Below are 27,035 nucleotides of genomic sequence, written 5' to 3'. Positions count from 1 at the left end.
ATGCTTAAACAAACATCGTCACGTTCTTCGCCAAATGGTTCAAAAGAAAATTCCGATTCGTCAAAAAAAGAAGATGTTGGTCCAACGTGGAGGCATTTTGCCTCTCTTGTTAGGCCCCTTACTGAAAGGAGTCTTGGGAACCATGTTGGGAGGACTGGTGGGAGCAAGATAAAAAGGCCCTCGGAAGTCCCAAGATTTCAGAATCGACCCCTGACAACCCCATGGAAGGACGAAAACTAGCTTTAGTGCCTTACAAACGATGGATGGAATACCATCGGTGGCAAGAACAACGCACCCCGCATTTACCTCCCAATCCCCATTTGAGCGAGATGTCCCAGTTACAACACGAATTGCAGTCCTTGATGGATCGCCAAGATTTGTCCGAAACAGAAAAATCGCAAAAGTACGGTCAACTCTTGCAACGACTGCAACTCTTTCACCAGAAAGCTTTAGACGAAACAGCTCTACCCACTCTGAAAGATTTTAAGACCTTGATGAAAAGTCCAGCACCATCACCAGTACCAGTACCAGTACCAGTACCACCACTACCAGTGACCAAGACAGAAAAAGGAGAAGAAGAAGAAGGGTTTCAAACTCCACCAGAAAAAGTACGCAAGTTAACAACACCACCTACCTCCAGAATTGGATGGATTAAAAAGATGATGGCCACCCCTTCTTCATCACAAGAGAAAAAGAAAGTGAAGACAGAAGTGAAGACAGAAGTGAAACAAGAACCGATATCCCCCGCTCAGACATCCTCCTCTTCAACACCTATTGCCGGTCGCACACGCAAAGCATTGCAATCCAAGAAAATACCCCAAGAATAAAAGAGTAGCATCCTCCAAGAGTGGGTGTCTTATTAACACACCAACCAACACAAAAAATGGAAAAAGTCTTAGCCAGCATTTACTACGATCCCTCGCATCCTGCAGGTTACGCAGGAGTTCAAAAATTGTATCGTGCTGCCAAAACGCGACTGAAAAGTCTCCGTTTACCTCAAGTGCAACGATGGTTACAAGAACAAGCTACCTACACTTTACACAAACCCATTCGACGCAAGTTTGCCAGAAGTCGCACCCGAGTGGAAGGCATCGATCATCAATGGCAAGCCGATTTAGACGATGTCTCTCATTTGGTCAGCTACAATCGTGGCTACAAATATTTGTTTTGTGTCATCGACGTCTTTTCCAAATTTGCCTGGGTCGTACCCTTGACTTCCAAATCGAGCAGCGAGTTAGTGCGAGCCCTGCAACGAGTGTTGAAACAAAGTGGCCGTCACCCTCTTCGATGGCAAACGGACAAAGGCACCGAATTTCTGAACCAAGCTTTCCAAAAAGAATTAAAGAAACGTGACATTCATTCTTTTACCACCGAGAATCCCGAAACCAAAGCCAGCATCGTGGAACGTTTTCAACGCACTTTGAAAGAACGCATGTGGAAATATTTTACGCATCACCACACTCTGAAGTACATCGACATCTCACCGCACCTGGTGCAAGCGTACAACCAATCTTACCATCGAAGCATCGGACGTGCCCCGCAAGAAGTGACTCCCGAGAACGAAGTGTTGGTGTTTGAGCGCCTGTTTGGTACGTCCCCGACGAGGGCTGTCCCCAAGAAAAGTGGAGAGTTGGCCGTAGGAGATTGGGTGCGCATTGGCAAAACCAAACGCACTTTCGACAAAGGTTACTTACCTAACTGGACGACCGAATTGTTTCGTGTCACTGGACGAGTGCATGGCCGTCATCCTGCCGTCTATAAATTGGAAGACATGAACGGAGAAGTGCTCAAAGGAACGTTTTATTTGCCCGAGTTACAACGTGTCACCAAAAAAGAAGACGACGTGTACGACATCGAAAGCATTCTCGAACACAGAACCCGTAAAGTGGGCAAACGACGTGTCAAAGAAGTCAAAGTACGTTGGAAAGGATATCCACCCAGTTTTGATTCTTGGATCGACGCTTCGCAAGTCATCAACTATAAAAAGAAGTGACCATCATGCCCTTTCACACAGACGCAGCTACGTCGACCACTCCTTCATCTAGTTCTTCTGTGCAAGATTTACAAAAACAACTCTTGTGGGTGTGGTGCGGAGAACGTGTGCCTAAAACGCAAATCGTCTTTTTCTGCCAAATCTTCGTGGTGTATTGTGTCATCGGGGCAGCCATTGCCAATTTGAGTTTGCAACAAGGAGACAAACAATTGTGGACCATTTTATTGAGCAGTTGCATCGGTTACCTGCTTCCCAATCCCTCCCTGAAATTCTCTTCCAACGGGAACCACGGGAACCTTGTGTCCAGTACCAGTGCCAGTCACCACTCCAACCACAACCAGAACCCCATTTTGAGCGGAGACACGCCTCTGACGTCCAGTAACCCCTTGGACAGCCACAGAACTCTGGAATTATGAGTCACCAAAACCAATTTTACTTAACCTTACCCAGTGACAGTTCCATGGAGGTGTTTCCCCACAACACGTTGTGCTGTTACACGGCCAAATTACCTCAGGCCATCCCCTTAGATCACGAAGCCCATTGGGAAGTGGCTTTGGTAGAAATGATTCACCCAACACAAATCAAAAACATCACTGAAACTCAAAACACTTTTGACGTCGAAATTCTGGACCCAACAGTGCAGCAAACCATTACGACCACTTCTCAACATAAATCACTTCCCAAGACCCCAATACTCAACAGTGACACTTCTCCTCCTTTTTACGTTTATCACTTTAAAATTAACTCAGGCCATTATTTTAGTGGTCAACATCTGGTGGAGGCCATCGCTGACAAATTCTATGCAGCATTTGACAAAGTTCTGACCAAACTAAATAAACGTGTCACCATGGAGTACCACAAACTGTCTCACCGTCTACTCATCAGATTTGAAAGTGAGGAAAAAAGTATACGTATTAAATTTTGCCCTGAATTGTATGACATTTTGGGTGGAGACCTCAATATGGTCACGGATAAGCAGACCAAAAAGATTCACATAGCAGACATTGACAACAACGGGCATTTTGCGAGGTACTTTCGTTTCCCGGTAGAACTGAACCAGGGACTGAATTTGATCTTTGTGTACTCCGATGTGGTGGAGTATAACGTGGTGGGACACACCTCTGTGCCGTTACTGCGTGTCATTCCTTTCAAAGTAAATTCTGCCACGGTCACTGACGAGGAAGGTGGAAACACTTATCACGTCCACCGCGAATTTGTCCATCCCCACTATTTGCCTGTCAGCAAGTCGTATTTGGACATGGTCAACATTGCTATAAAAGGAGATTTGGGACAAAATATTTCATTCACCAAAGGAAAAGTCACGGTGAAACTCCATTTTCGAAAACGGTTCTCTCACGACTCGTAAGTCATGTATCCAGTGTACCGAGGGGTTGCTCGACAGCGAGGACACGGTTTAGGAGATATGTTAAAATCGGCCTTTCGTTCGGTGGCTCCGGTGTTGAAACCGATGGTGACACGCGGATTGCACGCCTTGAAAGATGCGGCACTGACGCAAGGCAAAGAATTTCTCCAAAATGTCATCATCGACAAACAAAACCCTAAAGAAGCTTTCATGAGGGCAGGCAAAAATGTCTTGCTGCAAACGGGTAAAGACCTTTTGGGCCAACGAGACACACCTACAAATGCCCTGCACGCTAACGAGTCAGGCATTCAGCAAGGACAAGGCAGAAAGAGACGACGAAGAAAACACCCTTTCACCAGACTTCACACTTCTAAAACTAGAAAGGCCAAGAAAAGAAGAACCGTTCGAGACTTAGACGTTTTCGATTATTGAGACACAGCAACAAAAAAATGATGCACCGAGAGTCATGCGCCTGTTCCAAGTCGGAACTGGATCTGTTTGCCATGCCGCCCACCATGATGACCATGCAAGAATCCCAATGGGTGGAATTTCATCCCGTCTCCTCACTGACCGATTCCACGCCCATCGAGTTTGAAATCAAGGGACAGCCCGAAGATTACATCGATCTGAATAGCAGTTACTTGTACTTGAAAATCAAACTTCTAGATAAGGATGATGGTGCAGTAGAAGACACTGAGAATATAGCTCCCGTCAACAATTTCATGCATTCCTTGTTCAGCTCAGTGGACTTGTACTTGAATAACAAACTGGTCAGCAGCAGCATGGATACTTACCCTTACCGTGCCTACCTGGAAAATCTCTTGACGTACGGAATAGATGCCAAGAATACTCATCTCAATGCTTGTGTGCTATGGGAACCTGACGAAGCGGGCAAGTTTGACGAAATAGATAAAGACAATGACGGCTTTGAGGAAAGACGAAGCAAAATCTTAAATAAGAAGAGTTTAGAACTGATGGATCGTTTGCATTTGGACATGTGGTTGCAAGAGAAATATTTGCTGAACGGGATAAATGTTCGCTTGAGACTGAATCGCAGCAGTACCGCTTTCCATTTGTTGGCTGATACTGCTGCTGGCAATCCTAAAAGCTAAATCGAGGACGTCAAACTCTACGTACGACGCGTGCAAGTGTTACCCAAAGTGGGAAATGACATCAGTCAAACGTTGAGCAGAACGACCGCCAAGTATCCCATACGACGCGTGGAAGTGAAAACGTTCACCATTCCCGCTAGCTATCATTCCATGATCGAAGATCATCTGTTTCAAGGACAGTTACCCAAGCGTTTAATCCTTGGTATGGTCCTGAATTCAGCCTTCAACGGAGCCTTCCATCAAAATCCTTTCAACTTTCAACACTTCAACGTGAAGAAAATCGAAGTCAGTCGCGATGGCAAGACCTTGTGTACCCGACCTTTCGAACCTAACATTTTCCCAATAAAATGAATTACTTGAGATTGTACTTGTCCTTGTACGAAGCCACCGGACAGTTAGGAACCAACACCAGTCACGGCATTACGTACGAAGATTACGCAGGAGGCTATGCTTTGTGGGCTTTCAATTTCACTCCAGACCAGGGCAGCGACGAGGGACATTTCCACCCTATAAAATCCGGCCAGATTCGTGTGGAACTTCAGTTTGCAGAACCACTGGACAAGACAGTGAACGTCATCCTGTATGCAGAATTCGATAATACGATAGAAATCAACAGTTTGAGAGAAGTCATTCTAGATTATTAGAAGCCATGGAAGACTGTTCTCCCTCTTTACCTCGTGGAGAAACTTTGAAGATGGAATGTGAGGAGACCGTAGAAGGAGAATCCCAACACAAAGACGAAAAGGACATCGTGATCAAGTCGAGATGTCCAGAACAAGAACAGCAATTGGTCTCCTACTGTGCTACATACCTGGCAGACACAATTACGATATGGATGAAGCATGATTACTATGAATGTCTAAACATCAGTCAAGAAGAAAAATTCAACGAATATCTGGACGAAGCTTGGAGTCTGTTTAAAAAAGACGTGTTACGTTGGTGGTATAAAGACTTGCGTGAACATTTCTGTCCTCGAGACATCCATTACATCAAAGCCCTCTTTGACAAATTCAAAGAGAAAGTCGAGATCGAAATTGATCACTTATTATCAGCAAAAGAACATTTAGTGACTTATTTTGATCGTGATTTTTCTAGGAACGATGAGAAAGTAAATCGTTGATTTTGTGACTAGTATGCTTATTTTGTTGTCTTCAGCTAGGAAACGTAGTGTCCATCCATGACTCAATGACTTGCAACAGTGGAAATCACAATTTCATTCACAACTTTGCCAACCCTGTTTAAAGTAGAGTGTAAATTGAAAAAAATGTTTGTCATTTGAAAAAAATGTTTGATGTTATATTCTTGGATTATTGTTAAAAAATGTTAGAGTTGTTGGTTAATGTTAAGTGATTTTGAATAAAAAATGCTGTGTTTTGAAAAAAAATGCCTTTGTGGTTTGTTTGGCTAAAAGAATGTTGATTTATGCTCTTTGACTTCTTACTATCCCTCTCATGACACTCATTGAACGTTGCGGCTCGAAAACCGTAGAGGGATGTTTTCCTTCACGTCCGCGCTTTGACTTTAAGAACCGGGTTGTTTCCAGTCTAACCATCCATTGTCGACTCATCCTCCTACGAAGATGTGCTCCAAACTAGCTAAGCTAAACGAAGCCTACGTGAATTTTCATAGGGTCAGACACAGTCTGATACCGAAGCCAGAAGAGATAGAGAATGTGAGAATGTTAAAAGTTACTGAAGACCTGATAGAAGAGCTCTTCAGAGAAGAAGTGAACAGGGAGAAAGAAGAATGGACAGAGAAGTACAGACTTCAGAGACAGCAGCAGCAACAGCAACAACAACAGCAACAGCAGCAGCAGCAACCTGAACCTGACAGAGGCTTTGTCGATTGTCGTATCGACACCAAAGAGTTATTCTTCTCTTTCCGAAGAAGCAGACCTATCGCCAGAAAGTCTATCCTCAGAGGACATCGCATTCTTAGAAACTAAAAGATTGCCATAGCAAACAAAAAAAAGCCCCCAAAAAACAGCCCTTTTCAGGGCTACCTAATACTCTAGAAAAGAAATAACCATCAATTTGCCAATGTGTGTAGGTAGAGTAGTGTGAATATAAACACTAACTCTTTTTTTAATAGTGCGAGTGTATGTGTTTGTGTGTTTGTGTTTGTAACATCTCACGTACGTTGGTGTGGATAGTAGATTAAGATCATGTTTTGTTTTTTTGGCTGTTTGAGGTGTGGGGAGAGTAGATTTGGCGGGGGGGGGGGGGTTGATTGGATTGCTTTGCGTATGTGAATAGTATATTGAAGTGATTAATGAAAAAATATTTTAGAATAGGAATGGGTAGTGTAAAAAAGTGAGTGAGTGTTTCTTTTAGATCCGCGCGTTGTTTGGTCATGATCTAGGTAAGATCAATTTTATGTTTTTAGGGGGATGTTTTCCTTCACGTCCACGCTTTCACTATAAATTGAAACTCGCTGGACAGTCTAGCTACCCTTGTTGATTGATCAACAATAAAAATGAGTAGCAGACTTGAAAAACGTTTTGAACTCCAGATGCACCTGGAATATGCCAGATGCCTCCTGAACGAGCTGGCTGCGGAGGCCCTTGTGGAAGAAGCCAGGATAGAACAGGAGGAGGAAGAGAGAAAAATGAAAGAAGAGGAGGAAAGAAAGAGAGAGATCAGGTGTCACCCTATGATGAACCCTGTGTGCAAGGTGACACCTAAGGCAAGAACATCTCCCCAACCTGTAGCTACACCACATTTACAACAGGAGGTAAGGATGCCAATTCATCCTCGAATAAGAAATAGAAGAAGAGAAAGGGAAGTATTCACTATTCCAGAGACAGAAGATTGGAATAGTGAAGCCACTCAACCCGCCTCTGCGCTTACAGCAACAAGGGTGAATTGGCAAGGAGACTGGAGTCGAAGATGTGTGTGCGGTGCCAGACCAGGAAGGTGCCAGCATTAGATAGGTGCATCTGGAGTTAAAAAACAGCCCTTTTCAGGGCTACCCCAATCTCTAGAAAAGATATAACAATCGATTTGCCAATGTGTGTAGGTAGAGTAGTGTGAATATAAACACTGACTCTTTTTTCTTGTGTGTGTGTGTGTGTGTGTGTGTGTGTGTGTGTGTGTGTTTGTGTGTGTGAGTTTGTTTGTAAGCACTCACGTATGTTTGTGTGGATAGCAGATTTGGGTTTGTTTATTGTTTCTTAGCGTATGTGGAGAGTATAGTTTGGGTTTTGTAACCGCTCACGTACGATTGTGTGGATAGTAGATTATGGATTTTGTTTTAATGATTTGCGTGTGTAAATAGTAGATTTGGGGTTTGTTTATTGTTTTTTAGCGTATGTGGAGAGTATAGTTAGGGTTTTGTAACCGATCACGTACGATTGTGTGGATAGTAAATTTGGGGTTAGTTTATTGCTGATTCACTTATGTGAATAGTATATTATATGAAATGAGAAAGTAGGGGGATGTTTTCCTTCACGTCCGCGCTTTCACTATAAGAACCCACAGTATTCGTGGTTCAAACCATTCTACAAAGAATAAAAAAAGAAGATGGCTTCGAACCAGCTCAATAAAATGAAAACATTGCAAGACGTCCTGGACAATTTAGATATGATGGAGCAAATGTTAGTGAGGTTAAACGAGGATCACTATTCTTATAGCCCACATAGAGTGAAGATGGAGATTAACAACTTAAGAAAAGTAAAGGAAATGATAAGTGCTGTGATGAAAGAAATAAAGGAGGAGAAGGAGGATGAAGAGGAAAGTATAAGGATGAGAGTATGGAACGAGAAAATTGAAAAGGAAGAAGAAAATGAGAAGAGGAAGAAAGAAGAGGAGGAGAAGCAGAAAGAAGAGAAAAAGAAGGAAGAAAAGAAAGAAAAGAAGAGAAAGAGTGTAGGAGAGAAAATAAGAAGTTGGTGGAGAAATAGAAGAAATTAGAAGAAGAAACCCAAAGGCCCTTTTCAGGGCCACCCACATTTCTCGAAAAGAGATAGCCTTTCGATTGCCTACCCCTTTATAAAAAATTTAAAAAAAAAAAAAAAAATCCCATGTTCAATTTCCCTTGTCCCTAAAGTATTTTTTTTTTCTTCTAACATGTTCAATTCCCCTTTGTCCCTAGACAAACCCAAACTCTATTCCCATGTTCAATTCCCCTTGTGCCTAGACAGACCCAAACTCTATTCTCCATGTTCAATTGCCTTTGTCCCTAGAATCGATATTTTTTTTCCATTGTTCGAATGCCTTTGTCGCTAAAATCGATATTTCCTTTTTTTTCCTTTCTCCAATGTTAAATTCAATTGTCGCTAATCTTACCCAGGGTTTCTTGCACATGTTAAATTTCCATTGTCGCTAATCTTACCCAGGGTGGTTAATGTTAAATTTCCATTGTCGCTAATCTTACCCAGAGGGTGTTTTTAATGCTAATTCCCATTGTCGCTAATCTCACCCCTTTCACTACTAATATTGATTTTAGTGAGATTTAGCGTGGGCCGAACGAATTTGGTTTGGTCAGTTGTTGGTTGAAATGTAAACGATCAGACTACGAGTTGACCAATGCTGCAAATTCAGTTCCAAGTAGGTTTTATTTAAATCTTTGCCTGTTTGTACATTTCATGAATATCTCTTATAAATTAGATAAAAACGTCCTTCAACGCCCGTGGGTCAAGATCAATGGTTACTTATTTGTCTTTTATGGTGCAGTAAACTTGTGATCTTGAACCTGTGCATATCAAACGTTTTATCTTTGATAATCGGTGATGTTTAATCTGAGTTCTAGGTCAATTGTCGTGACCTATGATATTACACGGAAACAACTTTTAACGATTTATACTTCGACAACATTGGTGGTTTATTAGAAATAGCAGGCTAGCGATTTTCCTGCAAAATCTTTTATAACTGTTAATTCCGAGAACGTACAATTTTCTTAAATTGTACGTTGATTCTAGCGAACTGAGTATATGGGTATATCTAAATATGTCTGGAACAAGTTTGATAGCCAACCTTCCATGGGGTTGGAGTCAAATATTCGGGTCATTTCTAAGATATTCGTTGGTACTTCATTGGCTTAAACAGACAATACCATGTACAGTTACAATTAAAACTTGACCACAATTCTGATCTCGTCGTATTCGAACAAGCTATAAAAGAGCTCAAAAATAAGCATTCTGAGACATCGTTTGAAGACCAAATCTCTCGAATTATGGTGAGTGGGATTGTTTAACTGAGTAGTTTGTGAACAGTCTAATACAGAGAAGTGTGACTTGTTTGTGGGTATATATGAAAAACACCTTCAAAGTTTGCAGTTAAGTATGTTGTGCTAACTGAGCCAATAACAGTGATCACAACTCACGTATGATATGAATGACAGAATATGGACAAGTCGTGGATTTTAAACAACCCCTTCATATATTTTTATCATTACAATATCTGCGATGATTTCAATGAGCTGCTATGCATGACTTCGATTTCAATGTCAATGGTCACGATTTAGATCATTTTGTACTTACTGGACTTTTGAGAAAGGAAACTTAAAAATAATGGATTTAAATAAAACCTGGTATAGTCGGTTTTAGTACCCAGCATTTGAAAATAACAAAATGAGGGACGCTAATTGTTGCAAATTTCTAGAATTTCTTCTCGGTCGTTACAGCATTGTAACCTCACAGTGATCAATATTCAAATGACATGTCTCATGGAAAATGTATTTCAACATTGAATATATCTCGCTTTATGATCGCAGACTTCTTTTGTTCAATAATACTCTTTCCATAACTTATAATCGACTGTTAGTACAAATATGCTATCGTATTATATCAAATGGAATACTGAACATAATAAATCTACTATATAACTGCAGCTTTCCATTTATGAAATCTTTAAATAATTTGTGTGGACTATGAAAAATCATTTTAATGTTAACTTTTAGTTTTACGAAAATGAATAAGACTGAATGTATATTAGCATACATATAGTTAAATATTTTCATGAAATACAAAATACATATATAGATAAGTGTATAAAATATTTCACAGACGGCTATAGGTAATTAAAGGACTTGAAAATGAAGCTATTGGGAATATTTATTGGGACTATTTATTGGCATTTACCTATCTGCCTAAGTAACATCTAATCAACTCATGCATATCTGTAGCTATAAACATGCACCTTAAAATCTAAGTATATTTCCATGTTCCACCTTGAATCTCTCGAAGATATAAATCTAGATGTTTCGAAGAAAGTAAATAATCAGTTGATACCAGTTTCAGTAAAAGACAACCACTTCAAATAAACGTCCCTTTTCTGGGAGACATTTTCTCCAATGATCATCATCAACATCAGTTGATGACAGTTTCAGCAGAAGATACCGAAACAAAAAAAAATTTACTTTTCGTATTTTGTGGGACATCTTCAATGATAGTCAACTCATTTATGACAAAAGCAATGATGTGTCCTTGCCTGATAATAGAGATGGAAAATTCCAGCTGGTCACAAATGTAGAAAATTTTAAAGATCCACATTCACTGGAATATCGACTTTCATCAGCCACCATTAAGACGTGCTCGCGTTTGAACAGCTTCAAATATTGTGAACATGCACTCGCCTTAGCATCCTTTATTGACACTTGTGACGATCATTTGTATATAGGTACACAGTTAAAAAGACAAGTCAACATGCAATCTGACAATATTAACAAAAACAACGCCAACCAAACGAAGGTAATAGACCAGAATTGTATCGGTCACTGTAACAAACACCTCTCCTAGTGGTACAATACCAATATGACACTGATGGTGCCATGCATACAGATTGTATTAAAAGAGGTTGTCCCTCCTCAAGCAAATCGGACGAATCTCAGCCATTTCACCTAACAATTCTGGGTCGACTTATAAGGAAATAGTATGGATGTGGACAGGAATTTCTGCCCAATTACACTGGTCAACAGTGAAATCATTACTGACTTGAAAAGGCCCTAATCTGTAGTATTTTGGTGTGCCGAACACGAATATAACCGTGAAAAATTTGTATTGGCTCTCGTTTTGAAGATATTCATATACCTCATTTTCTATGTTTCACTGTGTAAATTTCTCCAGTAGGACTGCAGCAACATCCGGAATAATGATGTAACATTGCATAATACCATCATGCTCACATCATCCACAGTTGATTGCATCATTTTCTGATGCAATGCAATACTAATGCCATGCGGCTGCTGAAGTAAGTTGACGTCAGCAGTGTACTATACATGTGTAGGCCTATTATACTAATGCCAGGCGGCTGCTGAAGCTGACGTAAGCAGTGTACTATATAAAGCCCAATCAGATAGGTTCAGCATTTAAAATATTTTAGACGTTGTGCGAGACAGTTCAAGCTACTGTTACATAAAACTTATTATTTTATCCATTTACGTACAATAAAGAACAGTAATGCCTCGAAAGTGTGTTAATACCGCGGACAATTTTTGCTATATTTGTGGGGAAGTGACATTTGCCAACCAGAAGAAAAGTATCAATTCTCAAGTGAAGAAGGCATATCATCTTTACTTCGGATGCAAGGTTGGTGACCAAGACAAGCCTTGGGCTCCGCATATATGCTGTGCTACATGTACAACACAGCTTTCACAGTGGTTGAATTGCAAAAGGTCATCAATGCCGTTTGCAGTCCCAATGGTGTGGAGAGAGCCAAGCAACCACCTAAATGACTGTTACTTCTGCTTGGTTCCTCCTCTTTCCGGCGGAATAACGAAGCGAAAGAAGTCGAGAATAGTCTACCCAAACATTCCGTCTGCATTGAGACCAGTTCCACATGGTGAGGGACTTCCTATTCCAGAACCTCCAGCAGAATATTCTCTTGATTCATCTGACGAAGACAAAGGTGAGTCGACCTGTTCTTCTCCTGGTCCATCAGCATGCAGTGATCCAGATTTTCACTGTGGTGCATCATCAACCCCACACAGAATAACACAGGAAGAACTAAATGACCTGATTCGTGATTTGGACTTATCAAAGAACAAGGCAGAATTGCTAGGATCAAGACTCCAACAATGGAATCTTCTAGAAGAAGATGTCACAATTACTGCATATCGAAAGCGCCACCAGCAATTGGAGCCTTTCTTCAGAAAGGAAAGTAATCTGATATTCTGTTCCGATATTGAGGGCCTCATGAATGCTTTAAAAATCACTCATGACCCACAAGAATGGAGACTATTTGTGGACTCTTCGAAACTGAGTCTCAAGGCTGTGCTTTTGCACAATGGAAACATTCTTCCATCTATTCCAGTAGCGTATGCTGTCCACATGAAAGAGACATACGATAACTTAAGGCAGCTACTGAATTCCATTGAGTATAACAAGTACAGCTGGCACCTCTGTGGTGATTTGAAGGTAGTTGCCCTTTTAATGGGACTGCAGCAAGGATATACAAAATACATGTGTTTCTTATGCGAGTGGGATAGCCGAGCAAGGGAAATGCACTACATGAGGAAGGAATGGACTCACAGGCAGAATGTAGCCATTGGAGAGAAGAATATCCAACACCCAGCTCTGGTTGAGGCTCAGAAAATCTTGCTACCACCCCTTCACATCAAACTAGGTTTGATGAAGAACTTCGTGAAAGCCATTGACCGGACTTTGCCAGCATTCCGATACCTGCATGAAAAATTCCCTCGACTCAGCGAAGCAAAGATTAAAGAGGGAGTTTTTGTGGGTCCTCAGATTCGAGAGCTTTTCAAAGATGACCGGTTCAACAACTTGCTGGAAGGTGACGCGAAACAAGCATGGAATGCTTTTCGCCTAGTTTCTACAAACTTCCTCGGAAATGTTAGGGCAGAAAACTATAAGGAACTAGTAGAAGACATGTTGATGAAGTATAAGAAACTTGGCTGCAATATGTCTCTAAAGATTCACTTCCTTCATTCCCATTTGGATTTCTTTCCTAGCAACTGTGGTATTGTTAGTGATGAACACGGCGAACGTTTTCATCAAGATATCGCAACAATGGAACAAAGATACCAGGGAAAATGGTCCACTACAATGCTGGCTGACTACTGCTGGACACTCCTCAGAGATGCTCCCGAACAGCTGTACAAGAGACAGGCGAAGAAATCTAAGATGTAGTCAATGACTTGATTTTTTATAGGTAGGCTATTACAGTTGACCTTTTACTATTGGAATGCATTTCGTTATGTAAACATTAATTTCTTGCAGATTACAAAAAAACTAGAGCCAATTTTGCAATTTGACTGTCATATTCGTGTTCAGCACATAAAAATTGATAAGAATTGACTAATTTTATTTCAGTAACATGACATTTGTAAAAATTTGTTGTCCAGTGTTATGACCCTGCTTTAAAAAGAGTTGTCTACAGGAGCCCGAGAAGGAAAATTACGAGAAAAACATAGATTTTTAAAAATGCCTATTTTTGTTTCAATTTTGAGTGTGCGCGGAGACTGTCTCCAATTTGAGTTAAATCCAAAAATAATATATGATGAGATTAAAGATCAACTAACATACAAACATGAGACTTTATTGTGCAAGCTAAACAGTCATGAACAGCAATGATACTTAACTGTATAATCAAAGTTATGTGCCTATTTAAATACAGTTGGTTGACAAAGGTTATTCAATGACTCTGATTCATCATGACATTTATGTAGCCAAGTCCATCATGTTATCATTGCCTTATTACACAGACCTGGTAATTAAAATATATTTCTCCATCAGTAATGTAGCCAGATACTTTTATACACGGGGAAAGTAATTATGTGTCTTTCTTGTCCAGCTGGCATGAAATAGAAACATCCCATTAGGGAACTATATCACTGTGTCGAGAAACAATATGTGCATGTTTTATTCGATGTATGTATATACGACTTCCGTTATGCCGAAATGCGTACACCTGTGTATGATTTGTTGTTGATTCATATATCTGATGACTATCACGAGGTGGTATGATGATGAGTGAGAAATACGCCCCCCCCCCCAACTCTTTACAGTTTCTGGTTATTGTGTCTAGGAGATGATCAACCACGGTGTTATTGCCTGGATCGAGTAAGCAATAACATAAAATATGATATCAAGCGATTGAATAACTGAGATATGAGCAGATGTATAGAACAGAGCAACACGAACCTCAGGATATGCAAATTTAATAATTTAATCAATTACAAAATGAAATTGAAAATGACTACCTTCTTTAACCTCTAAATAAATTATCACTCCCCTCGAAGTCAGAATAATCTTCTCTAGACCGCCATTATTAATAACTATTTTGGAAAATATCACACCTGTTTCAAATGACCCGCGACATTCTAAAATTTTCTCTGGTTTGTTTCAGCTCTTGACATTTACTGCTATCGACAGGGCGTTAACATTGCACCCTATCTATCTCTAACCGTTAACCGAGCGAATCATACTTAAAATTCCGTTCATGCCCCAACAGAGCGGAATCCAACCATAGCAGTCAACAATTCATTGCGAGTCCAACCTATATGTCCAACGGAATGGATAAGTGCAACGCTGACCAGATAGAAGGTACTGCGAAATTATTCCACAAACTTTTGTACCATTACACTGACCAATATAATCAGACATATTAATTGGTCTTAAATCTGTGTGAGTACGCGTGCGAGGATACCCAAGTGTGTGTAAATGACATTTTTTCCTTTTTTTAAAAAACATTTTTAAACATTACTGGTTGCAAAAAATGAGGACCAACTAGCAGATGGGGCTTTCATGACAAGATGTGTTATCCACGTTAAATAAAGTCTATTATTATTATTATTATTATTATTATTATTATTATTATTATTATTAATGGAGATGGTTTGCTTACATTTATTTGTTCTGTTGATATGTTTAATTTGTTGTGGTGTTGATAGTGGTGGCTATATTAAGGTACAATATTTAATGCATATTGGGGGAGTCCTCCGAAATTTCTTGTTAACTTAATATAGTTTTACATATGGCTGAGATTAAGTTTCATGCCACAAACCAGGAAGTCATCGGTGTTCTTCAAATCCTTTCGGTCGTCTTCGCTCAACACTATCGCCGTTGAATTTCGGATAACCCCTCTGATATATTATAGCTCCCGCTCGACGCTCCAGATTAAAATAACTACAGTCTAATTACCACGGTATAAAACTGCCTCCTTGTATACTCTATCACAGCGGACAACCATATAGCAGAAGCTACATGAAACCATGTCTGCGAGATGCTTTGCTCTTGTAATGCATTGCTGGCAGGCTTTGCACGTGAACATTGAAAGTTTTAAAGTCGGCATACGTGATTTAAGAAAGACGCATCTGCTGGTGGTAGTTCTGAAAGGCTAGGACGATGTTTGCGTTGCTCTCCTCTGGTAAGGATACGCGCTGTGAATTTACGCTGATATCGCGGAAGACTTTAGTGCAGACCTTCAACAGGTCGGTCGGGCTGAACACGAGAAGACACTAGCGGAAAACGTGCTTTTCTGCTCAGATTTATTAAGGATTTGTACGATATCGCGTTGGCCTTTTATCATAACAGAGTGGTACTTTTCTGTCGTTAAAGCGACCGCTTCACCTTCGGCGACTTCCATGTTCGTATGCAATAGTTAGGTCCATAGTGTGTGACCCGACTCAAACTTGCCAATAACACTAACATTAACTGGAAAGTTAACAACTGTAAAATCAAGTTCATCCAGATGCTGACGGTAATGGGCTGCTTAACCTGATCGTTAGATGGATATATAACTGACATAACCGCAGATTAGAAACAGCGATTATCGGTGTATTTCACTTTAATATCAGACAAAGCTCGTCCCTCGCAGTACAACTATAGCGTAGGTACGAAAACGGGCTGTCACTTCTGTTGTCATTTCAATTTCTTTATTGTAAACGTTTTCTACGTTATGTATGATTTTCTCCAACTGTACTGTGAAAAGGAGGCAAAACTTGATGCCATCAATATTTCTGAATTCCTAGGCGTCATAGCACTAAGAAATGCTATGGCGTCTTCCGCAAGGTCATGGAATGTGGCAAGATAGTATTTCGTAATCGCGATGACCCTACCATATCGTTCTACATTGTCGGGAAATTGTAACCTCCTTCCAGAATTTAGGATAGGACGTAGAGACTACCCATGCGTTACGTTTGGTGCCGGACCGTGGGCTGGTGGTGCTGGAATAGGTCTCTGCGGCTGTGTAATTGAATACTCCACTAGAATTCTTTTTAGGGCGTCATTGGTTAGCAGGATATATATTGCTCGTCAATCTCTGGGCCAGGTTGTGTCACCCGCATGCCAGACACTCGTCTCCCACACCAAATGGGTGTTGAAACTGGTGTAAGAGTTAACTTTAAGATTTTGTGTGTGTCCATGTTACTCAGTATCGCCATACATCCATGTTATTTACATAGTTGCCCTCACTTTAGGCCTTTTACCTGAAATCCCTCTCGTGTAAATAAACTGATTTCGTTGTGCCCACGTTAAGCCTTAGACCTATAATCAACAATATCTAAATATATGTTATTTCGTTGTGCCCACGTTAAGCCTTAGACCTGTAATCAATAATATCTAAATAGATGTTATTTCGTTGTGCCCACGTTAAGCCTTAGACCTGTAATCATTAATATCTAAATAGATGTTATTTCGTTGTGCCCACGTTAAGCCTTAGACCTATAATCAACAATATCTAAATAGATGTTATTTCGTTGTGCCCACGTTAAGCCGTAGACCTATAATCAACAATATCTAAATGGATTTTACTTTGCTGTCCTGACAAACAGCTTTTACCTATATCCCCAAACATCTAACAGGATTTACCTTATTTAGAAGGTCACACATAACTCTAATTACTTAATTAAAATGTCGGCTGTTTATTGGTCTCTTTGTGTCTCTTGCTGAGCCGTTACACCTTGCACATATCATTTAATTAGTCCACGTTGCAGTATCACACTTAACGCATGCGTAATCTCTCAATCCTACTCTAAATTCTGCCATATGCATACCACAGCATTATAGGATTAAATGATCATGGTTGGGTATTTATCAATGTGTAAATTTTACCTAATCCCTCACAAAGTAAATATTAAATGTTAAAAGGACTTTATTTACTTTGTGAGTGATTAGGTAAAATTTACACATCGATAAATACCCAGCCGTGATAATTTAATCCTTATAATTCCAATTTCGTCATTTCTTTCGTCAGTTCCATTTATTCCATCAACAATGCATTCCAATTTAAATAGCGTTTACTTTCCTTTCATTCGCCGCTTTACATCGCCCCATAATACATAAACTGTACAGTATCACATATACAGTCACATTTACGTTTATTCAGAAAACTTCATACTTTACATATTAGGCAATGGCTACTGGTGATTTCAACACATTTAATTTATTTACAACATTCTTGTTCAATTTTAGTCAGTCCCATCTGGTCAGATGACCATGACCTTACATAATAACAGTTGATACGGAAAGAGCAAGTGTGCTAGATTAAATTTCCAATCAAACCGTAAATCATAACGGATTTTTTTTTTTTTATATCAGTGAACAACATGGAAATATGAACAAGATGATGCTATCCCTTACTAAAATAAAGGTAACAGATAAATAAATTGTATACAGAAATAACATTTTATATAATTCTCAACAGCGTTAATACTTATGAAGATCCGTTCTGTGATATAATGTCAAATGAGATATAAGTACTGTCAGTCACGTTTATTCGGCAACTTATTACTTAGGCGGTGGACATTCTTTTTTAATTTTAGTATGTCCTATACAGGAATAACATTTTATATCTTTCTCATCAGCGTTAATACTTAACAAGACCATTTCATTTATCTAATGTGAAATTGAATGTGCAGTTGTTAAATGTAGAGTTGCCCGCAAAACTGGCCATATGTTTTGTTTGGTTGCATAGTTGGGCGCTGAAGTGCTGGAAGGAATTAATGACTACACATCCAAAATAATTTAGATTAGCGAAACAATTACCTTTATGGATTATTATATACATTTTTAGTGGTTTTAAGTCACATTGGTGTAGATGGCAATTTTACCATTGAAAAACTTTATTCAGTCTTTGAATAATGGTCTCATAAATATGTTTGTAATTTTATGTAGTAGTAATAGTCACCATACCACCAACACCCACACACGTTTTTTTTAAATAAGCAAACAAACTTAATATTTAACAACAATTACCATTGAAAACGCCAATGCCCCATTTTGTGTTTCGTTTAGTAGCCACTGAGGACTGATTTATTTCAATAGCTTTTAAGTTCTCCTCAGACAATTTCTCGAATCTTAGTATATACCCCTCAGCGGCCTCAAAATTGACTGGCCCAGTTCCCAAGAATATTTGAAAAAGTATAAAAAGAGTATAATTTATTTTTATTTGCTGAATAAAAGGATCTAAAAGATGAAACAGTCGTTTACAGCCTATCGTATTGCAGAAAACCCGTTTAATTTATAAAAATTGGAATTATTCATCAATACAATTTTCGCCATAGAGCATTTCACTTCCTAGTATCAATCAAGCGCACATATTTGGCCTTGAAACATCATGTCTGTTTATAATGCTATACACTTTTAACCATATTTGTTTAAATGGAAATTCCCACCCAACAATAATTTCATATCCCCCGTTTGGCAGTCTGTGACTGTGGGTTTTGGCAAAAGAATGGTTTCCTGAAAGTTAGGCGGAAGAGGAGTGGAAGGGGTCAAGGCCATGCCCTCGTAAGGTGTTTGTTGAAAAATGAAATAATCTAAACTTAGCCTTTACATTTGCTAAAATAATTCAAAATTTAGAACACTGATATAAACAGTCGAGGAAAAGAATAATCATCCATAAATTACTGATTCAGCTAAAAAGTAATCACGCGACAATATGCATGAACGAGCCTGAACAGCAACACCATCAAAACTCTGGTCGTAAGCCCGTTCACAAAATATTGCTTCACCCCTACGCAGTTAACTTACTTACCTGTACAAATAAATGATACGTACAGTAGATGTCTACCAATAAAGATTTTATAATACAAAACACTGGATATGGAAAGCCGTAATGGAAAGGTCTCGATATCTCTGGTTATATATGTAAATATTCTGGGTTAATATTTGAAACATTGGAAATCTTTCCGATATGTGAACTTTATATCTTAACCTTTTTCACCACTAACTTGACATTAATAGAATCGTGTCGCGCTATATCCCCATACTGTACTTCTTCACGCTGAATGAAACGAGCATCATAAAGTAATTCTTGTTTAAAAAGTAATCTCCTACAAATGTAGTACTCTTTAGATACATGTAAGACAGGGAACGAACGCTAAAACTAAACGGTTGGACACAATAGGATGAAATTCATATGCCAATTAGTAGGAAAATTTCCTCTGTAAGAATATTTACTTTTGTTTCTGTGTGAGAGATAAGGAGATAGGAAGCACAAGACAATGCCAATAAATAAGAGAGAGAGAGAGAGAGAGAGAGAGAGAGAGAGAGAGAATTTATATTATTGCGACGTTGACATACCAAATCTCTACCTACCTGTTCTCGCTTTGTATGGCTGTACGTACTAGATCGTACGTGCCATTCAGACCGCACACGATAAATATACCAGAATGCTAACAACACCATATGTAAATCTGACTGACAAGTTTAACCTGTAATAGTTCTATATCCACAGCAATGACGTACAACTTGTCTCACGCATATGCTCTACTAGGTGACTTTTGCTGCTCATTCGCCAGATGGTGCAAGATGACAACGTGTTGGCTTTCCTACAAAATCGGACCTATCCGAATTCATACATACATCATCTAACTACACCAGGTCAGTACCACGAAGTTGTAAGCCTTCTAACTCGACAGATGCATACCGACACCTAACGAAATTGTTTCCGAGACAATTTAATACAGGTGAATATACAATTGATTGACAGCCTTCTATCGAATTGCCGTGTCAGGTTTTAAATCAATCAAGCGTGTGATATAAATTCGTAGTGCTTCTATGACTGATGGATATTATATTATACACATGCGAGACCTCGATTCACCATTCATCAATAATTCGTGGCGTTATTATGTCCGAATAACTGTTCCTGAGGTGTACGGTTAAAATGTTCCACAATGGCTTGATATCGATGTATGCTAACATATCCAAAACGAATAGGCACCGTATGTCTTGTTAACATTACAGCAACGTCTCGATGAAATTCCAGGGGACCCGAATGGCCGAGTGGTCTAAAGCGCTCTCCGTTACGGATCACTGCCATCTCACCTCTGTATGCGCTTGTTTGAGTCTTCGGATTCAGCCAACGTCGGTACGTGAGAAAGCTTGCCAGCAGCTTCTCGTGGGTCGGTGGTTCTTTCCGAGGTTTTCCCGGGTTCTTCCTCCACCATTAATATTGGCCGCCATGTATAGCTATCGTGTGCTGAAACATGGCGTTAAACCCCACAACAACAACAACAACAATGAAATTCCATATTGGTATCGACCTTCAACAGCAGTAGATATATTAGCGGCGAACGCGCATAAGTACGTTTAAACGCATCTTCTACACTTGCTGAATCTTCGTTTCATCTGCTTGGGTAATCTACAATGGCTAGCACGTTCTTGCATGTAGATCCATGTACCTGATCATCTGAAATAAATTATCCGAGGGGGCCCGTAGTGGCCGAGTGGTCTAAAGCGCTTACAGTTAAGGATCAATGCCATCTCACCTCTGCGTGGTTTCGAGGCTATGGCTAGGCCAACGTGGGTATGTGAGAAAGCTTGCCAGTAGCTTTTCGTGGGTCGGTGGTTCTTTCCGGGGTTTTCCGGGTTCTTCCTTCACCATTTATACTGGCCGCCATGTATAGCCTATCTTGTGCTGAAAAATGGCGTTACACCTTAGAACAACAACAACGACAACAAAAGATCCGCGTGATTATCTTCGTCATGTGTTCTCACATCAAATCAATCAGGAGAAATCTTCCTTGTAGCGAGCAGGTAAATTTTCCACAGCTTGTATGACTATCCATTCTCCAGAAATCCCACGGGTGGGAAATGCCGGACTCAATAACTTTTTAACGGCTGCTTACCATCTTCAATAACTGCGTGGACTGTCAAGTTGAAGTCTATGATAAGATCTATATCAGTACGTTAACACTCACGGATATCAGCACGATAATGTCGGTAACGTGCAGCATCGACGCCGTTTGTATGCGCGTCTCCAGGCTTCCGGGGCCTCGGATGCTCGAGTGATCTAAAGCACCCGACCTTCCATATCACTGGCATGTCACCTCTGTCCACTTGGGTTCGAGTCTCGTGCTTTACCAATGTGGGCATGTAAGAAAGCTGGCAGTAGGTTCCCGTGTATCGGTGTTTCTGACTGTGATTTTCCTGGGTTCTTTCTGCACCAGCTACACTGGCCGTCATGTAAAGCCTTGCATGTGCTGAAAAAAAAATTAAACCAAAAACAACAACCACAACAATTCTCCAGGCGTTGGTTGGTTGTTAGAATCAAGTAGTATATCCATCAGTTTACCATGCCCACATTATCTGTATCCATTGATGTGCTTCTCGCCAGGATATTTGCTCCATGGTGTTCCCGGTGGATTTCTAAATGCAACAGCGACATCACCGTTGGCAACTTTTTAATAAATGTAAATTTACGTAATCGAACCCTGGATTTGCCGTATCAGTTTTCATGTGGCATCGCACACAGTAGAAAGACATAATTGTGTTATATAGCAAACGACATTCAACATGGACTAACAAAATAGGAAAAGGTCTTCTTTTACCGTAATTGACTTCTCCGTGCATGCAGAGCCCATACCATCCAAGCAAAATCATTTCGTGCGTTGATATTTTCCCGGCCTCATCAAGAAAAACTCAGTTATGTCAACAGTTGATTAATATCCTGCCATTGACGACCTTGATTCGATGCCATGAAGGACACATAGTTTCCTCACTACTGACTTGACTAGCGGACCGGACTCCGGGGAAAATATGGTGCCTCTTTGGTTTCAGCAATGTACTACTAGAATAAACATAAGAATTGACCAAATCAGCCAGTGTTTATATGGCAGAGGCTGCTGATCGACATCGCAAATCCGTGCGCGATCAGCTGAAATTTATTATTATTATTATTATTATTATTATCATTGTTATTATTATTATTATTAAGAGTGAAATTAGAGGTTCATGGTGAGCAGTCATTGGGTAATTGGAAAGTAATTACCGTAGCATTTGCGCGTTTAATTATTTTTCAATTGACAATGACTGTTGCCTTGAGGTCATTGGAAATAGGAGAAACTTAAAGCTGGAAAGTGGGCGAATCCGTGATACATACAAATATTACGATTAACATGATATATAAATATGTATTTCTTATTTGTCTAAATTTGTTTTAAATAGTTAATGTTCTTATGATCAGGTCTTCTGATTGAGGAAATACAAGACTGACCTTGACACTGGCTGCAAGATGGAAATGACACATACAATAGATGAAAGAAATTGTAGCCTGTTATGCAGACCATGTAAACGCTAAATAATGGTGTTGGTACATGTATTTTGGCGAGATCGCAGGCTTTAAAACTTGCAGAAAATGAAGCATTAGGACCTCAGCACGACCCCTTGTCGGTAAATTAGTTCGACCAGAGTTACGGTTTCAAATTTATGCACTGAAGATCAAATCAATAAAATGTCTTGTATCTTGTTTCCCTCTCTTTGTTGGCTTGTCCGCGGGCAATTGATTTGCAAATTGGAGTATGCCCGAACCGAAATTGACCTAAATGACAACAAATTAACACTGTAAATTCGTCTAAATTAATACACCCCAGACTCCACTTCAACAAACAACTGTACCTTTTTACACTATGTCTTAGAAAGAGATGTGCAAGAGTAATAAGGCACATGATGACTTCGTACGGCTGAATACACTCTAGCCTGATTATATATGTCGTGGCATATTCGTGGCAAAGAGTGGTGCACTGGTTGCATTTCAGGAACAGTCATAATGATCAGTCATAGTATTTAACAAAGGATACGTATGTTTTTGCAAGGGAAATACGTATATTTTAAAAGGGGACATACGTATACTTTGGGAAGTAGTTAACAAAGGAAACGTATATGTATGGAACGTAAATACGTATATTTTAGAAAGGGAAATACGTATACTTTGGGAAGGGAAATACTTATACTTTGGGAAGGGAAATACTTATACTTTTGGAAGCGAAATACTTATACTTTTGGAAGTGAAATATGTATACTTTGGTAAGGAAAATACGTATACTATGTGAAGGAAAATACATATATTTTGGGAAGGGAAATACGTATATTTTGGGAAGGGAAATACGTATACATTGGGAAGGGAAATACGTATACTTTAGGAAGGGAAATACGTATATTTAGGGAAGGAAATACGTATATTCTGGGAAGGGAAATACTTATATTTTGGGAAGGGACTTATATTTAGGGAAGGGAAATATTTATATTTTGGGAAGGGACTTATATTTAGGGAAGGGAAATGCTTATACTTTGGGAAGGGAAATACGTATACTTTGGGAAGGGAAATACTTATTAAATGAATGACCTTGCAGTGTGAACGGACTTATCCATGTACTGAAATTACTATTGACATGGATGTGTCGGTATCGTGTCTGGTTGGCAACGACGTCCAAGGTCTGTACTAATGAGTAGGGTCTAGGATGTAATATTGAGTAGGGTCTAATATGTAACAATGATTAGGGTCTAGGATGCAATAATGAATAGGGTCTTTAATGTAATAATGAGTAGGGTATAGGATGTAATAAAGAGTAGGGTCTAGGATGTAATAATGAGTAGATCTAGGATGTAACAATGAGTAGGGTCTAGGATGCAATAATGAGTAGGGTCTTGTATGTAATAATGAGTAGGGTCTAGGATGTAATAATGAGTAGGGTCTAGGATGTAATAATGAGTGGGGTCTTGGATGTAATAATGAGTAGGGTCTAGGATGTAATAATGAGTAGGGTCTAGGATGTAATAATGAGTAGGGTCTTGTATGTAATAATGAGTAGGGTCTTGGATGTAATAATGAGTAGGGTCTAGGATGTAATAATGAGTAGGGTCTTGTATGTAATAATGAGTAGGGTCTAGGATATAATAATGAGTAGGGTCTTGTATGTAATAATGAGTAGGGTCTAGGATGTAATAATGAGTGGGGTCTTGGATGTAATAATGAGTAGGGTCTAGGATGTAATAATGAGTAGGGTCTTGTATGTAATAATGAGTAGGGTCTAGGATGTAATAATGAGTAGGGTCTAGGATGTAATAATGAGTAGGGTCTTGGATGTAATAATGAGTAGGGTCTTGTATGTAATAATGAGTAGGGTCTAGGATGCAATAATGAGTAGGGTCTAGGATGTAATAATGAGTAGGGTCTAGGATGCAATAATGAGTAGGGTCTAGGATGTAATAATGAGTAGGGTCTAGGATGTAATAATGAGTAGGGTCTAGGATGTAATAATGAGTAGGGTCTTGTATGTAATAATGAGTAGGGTCTAGGATGTAATAATGAGTAGGGTCTAGGATGTAATAATGAGTAGGGTCTTGTATGTAATAATGAGTAGGGTCTAGGATGTAATAATGAGTAGGGTCTTGGATGTAATAATGAGTAGGGTCTTGTATGTAATAATGAGTAGGGTCTAGGATGTAATAATGAGTAGGGTCTTGTATGTAATAATGAGTAGGGTCTAGGATGTAATAATGAGTAGGGTCTTGGATGTAATAATGAGTAGGGTCTTGTATGTAATAATGAGTAGGGTCTAGGATGTAATAATGAGTAGGGTCTTGTATGTAATAATGAGTAGGGTCTAGGATGTAATAATGAGTAGGGTCTAGGATGTAATAATGAGTAGGGTCTAGGATGTAATAATGAGTAGGGTCTAGGATGTAATAATGAGTAGGGTCTTGTATGTAATAATGAGTAGGGTCTAGGATGTAATAATGAGTAGGGTCTTGGATGTAATAATGAGTAGGGTCTAGGATGTAATAATGAGTAGGGTCTAGGATGTAATAATGAGTAGGGTCTTGTATGTAATAATGAGTAGGGTCTAGGATGTAATAATGAGTAGGGTCTTGGATGTAATAATGAGTAGGGTCTTGGATGTAATAATGAGTAGGGTCTAGGATGTAATAATGAGTAGGGTCTAGGATGTAATAATGAGTAGGGTCTAGGATGTAATAATGAGTAGGGTCTTGGATGTAATAATGAGTAGGGTCTTGGATGTAATAATGAGTAGGGTCTAGGATGTAATAATGAGTAGGGTCTTGTATGTAATAATGAGTAGGGTCTAGGATGTAATAATGAGTAGGGTCTTGGATGTAATAATGAGTAGGGTCTTGGATGTAATAATGAGTAGGGTCTAGGATGTAATAATGAGTAGGGTCTAGGATGTAATAATGAGTAGGGTCTTGTATGTAATAATGAGTAGGGTCTAGGATGTAATAATGAGTAGGGTCTTGGATGTAATAATGAGTAGGGTCTTGTATGTAATAATGAGTAGGGTCTTGGATGTAATAATGAGTAGGGTCTTGGATGTAATAATGAGTAGGGTCTAGGATGTAATAATGAGTAGGGTCTAGGATGTAATAATGAGTAGGGTCTTGGATGTAATAATGAGTAGGGTCTAGGATATAATAATGAGTAGGGTCTTGGATGTAATAATGAGTAGGGTCTTGTATGTAACAATGAGTAGGGTCTTGTATGTAATAATGAGTAGGGTCTAGGATGTAATAATGAGTAGGGTCTAGGATGTAATAATGAGTAGGGTCTAGGATGTAATAATGAGTAGGGTCTTGGATGTAATAATGAGTAGGGTCTTGGATGTAATAATGAGTAGGGTCTTGTATGTAATAATGAGTAGGGTCTAGGATGTAATAATGAGTAGGGTCTTGGATGTAATAATGAGTAGGGTCTTGTATGTAATAATGAGTAGGGTCTTGTATGTAATAATGAGTAGAGTCTAGGATGTAATAATGAGTAGGGTCTTGTATGTAATAATGAGTAGGGTCTAGGATGTAATAATGAGTAGGGTCTTGGATGTAATAATGAGTAGGGTCTTGTATGTAATAATGAGTAGGGTCTAGGATGTAATAATGAGTAGGGTCTTGGATGTAATAATGAGTAGGGTCTTGTATGTAATAATAAGTAGGGTCTAGGATGTAATAATGAGTAGGGTCTTGGATGTAATAATGAGTAGGGTCTTGTATGTAATAATAAGTAGGGTCTAGGATGTAATAATGAGTAGGGTCTAGGATGTAATAATGAGTAGGATCAGGATGTACGGTTGAAGCGAAGTACTGAGATATACCTTGAACAAGAAGTCCTCCATTCGTAGTAAATCAGTCTTTCAATAGAAACCATTATAGTCTCCAAGAAATTGAGACCAAAATGAGTTCTACGTGCTCTTTGCATAGTGTTTTTAAGAAATACCCGAAAGGCTTACCTGGTTGTAAAATTAATCTATCGCCTTCCTCAAACAGCTTTCAACTGTTTATGTATTTGTACAGATAGAAACTCTTTCACATTAGTAGGCGAGTGTCAACACCTTGCATTTTCTGCATGCTAAATACGATTCTGTTTGTTTGAAA

General features: G+C 39.3%; 1 protein-coding gene across 2 annotated transcripts in view; it reads right to left on the bottom strand.

Annotated features, from left to right (window-relative positions):
- The window catches only part of LOC149792464 (diamine oxidase [copper-containing]-like), a 54,516-nt gene extending 34,247 nt beyond the window's left edge, over positions 1–20,269 (bottom strand). For both annotated transcript variants that reach the window (XM_089969395.1, XM_089969397.1), the window contains exon 1: positions 19,965–20,269. The gene's annotated coding sequence lies outside the window, so the exon portion shown is untranslated. The remainder of the gene's footprint in view (positions 1–19,964) is intronic.
- Between the last annotated feature and the right edge of the window lie 6,766 nt (positions 20,270–27,035).

Source organism: Sinohyriopsis cumingii, chromosome 9 (genome assembly GCF_028554795.1).
Source record: "Sinohyriopsis cumingii isolate HCF-2022 chromosome 9, ASM2855479v2, whole genome shotgun sequence".
NCBI lineage: Eukaryota > Metazoa > Mollusca > Bivalvia > Unionida > Unionidae > Sinohyriopsis > Sinohyriopsis cumingii.
Note: the sequence above shows the minus strand (reverse complement) of the source record. Positions and strands in the feature narration are given on the sequence as shown.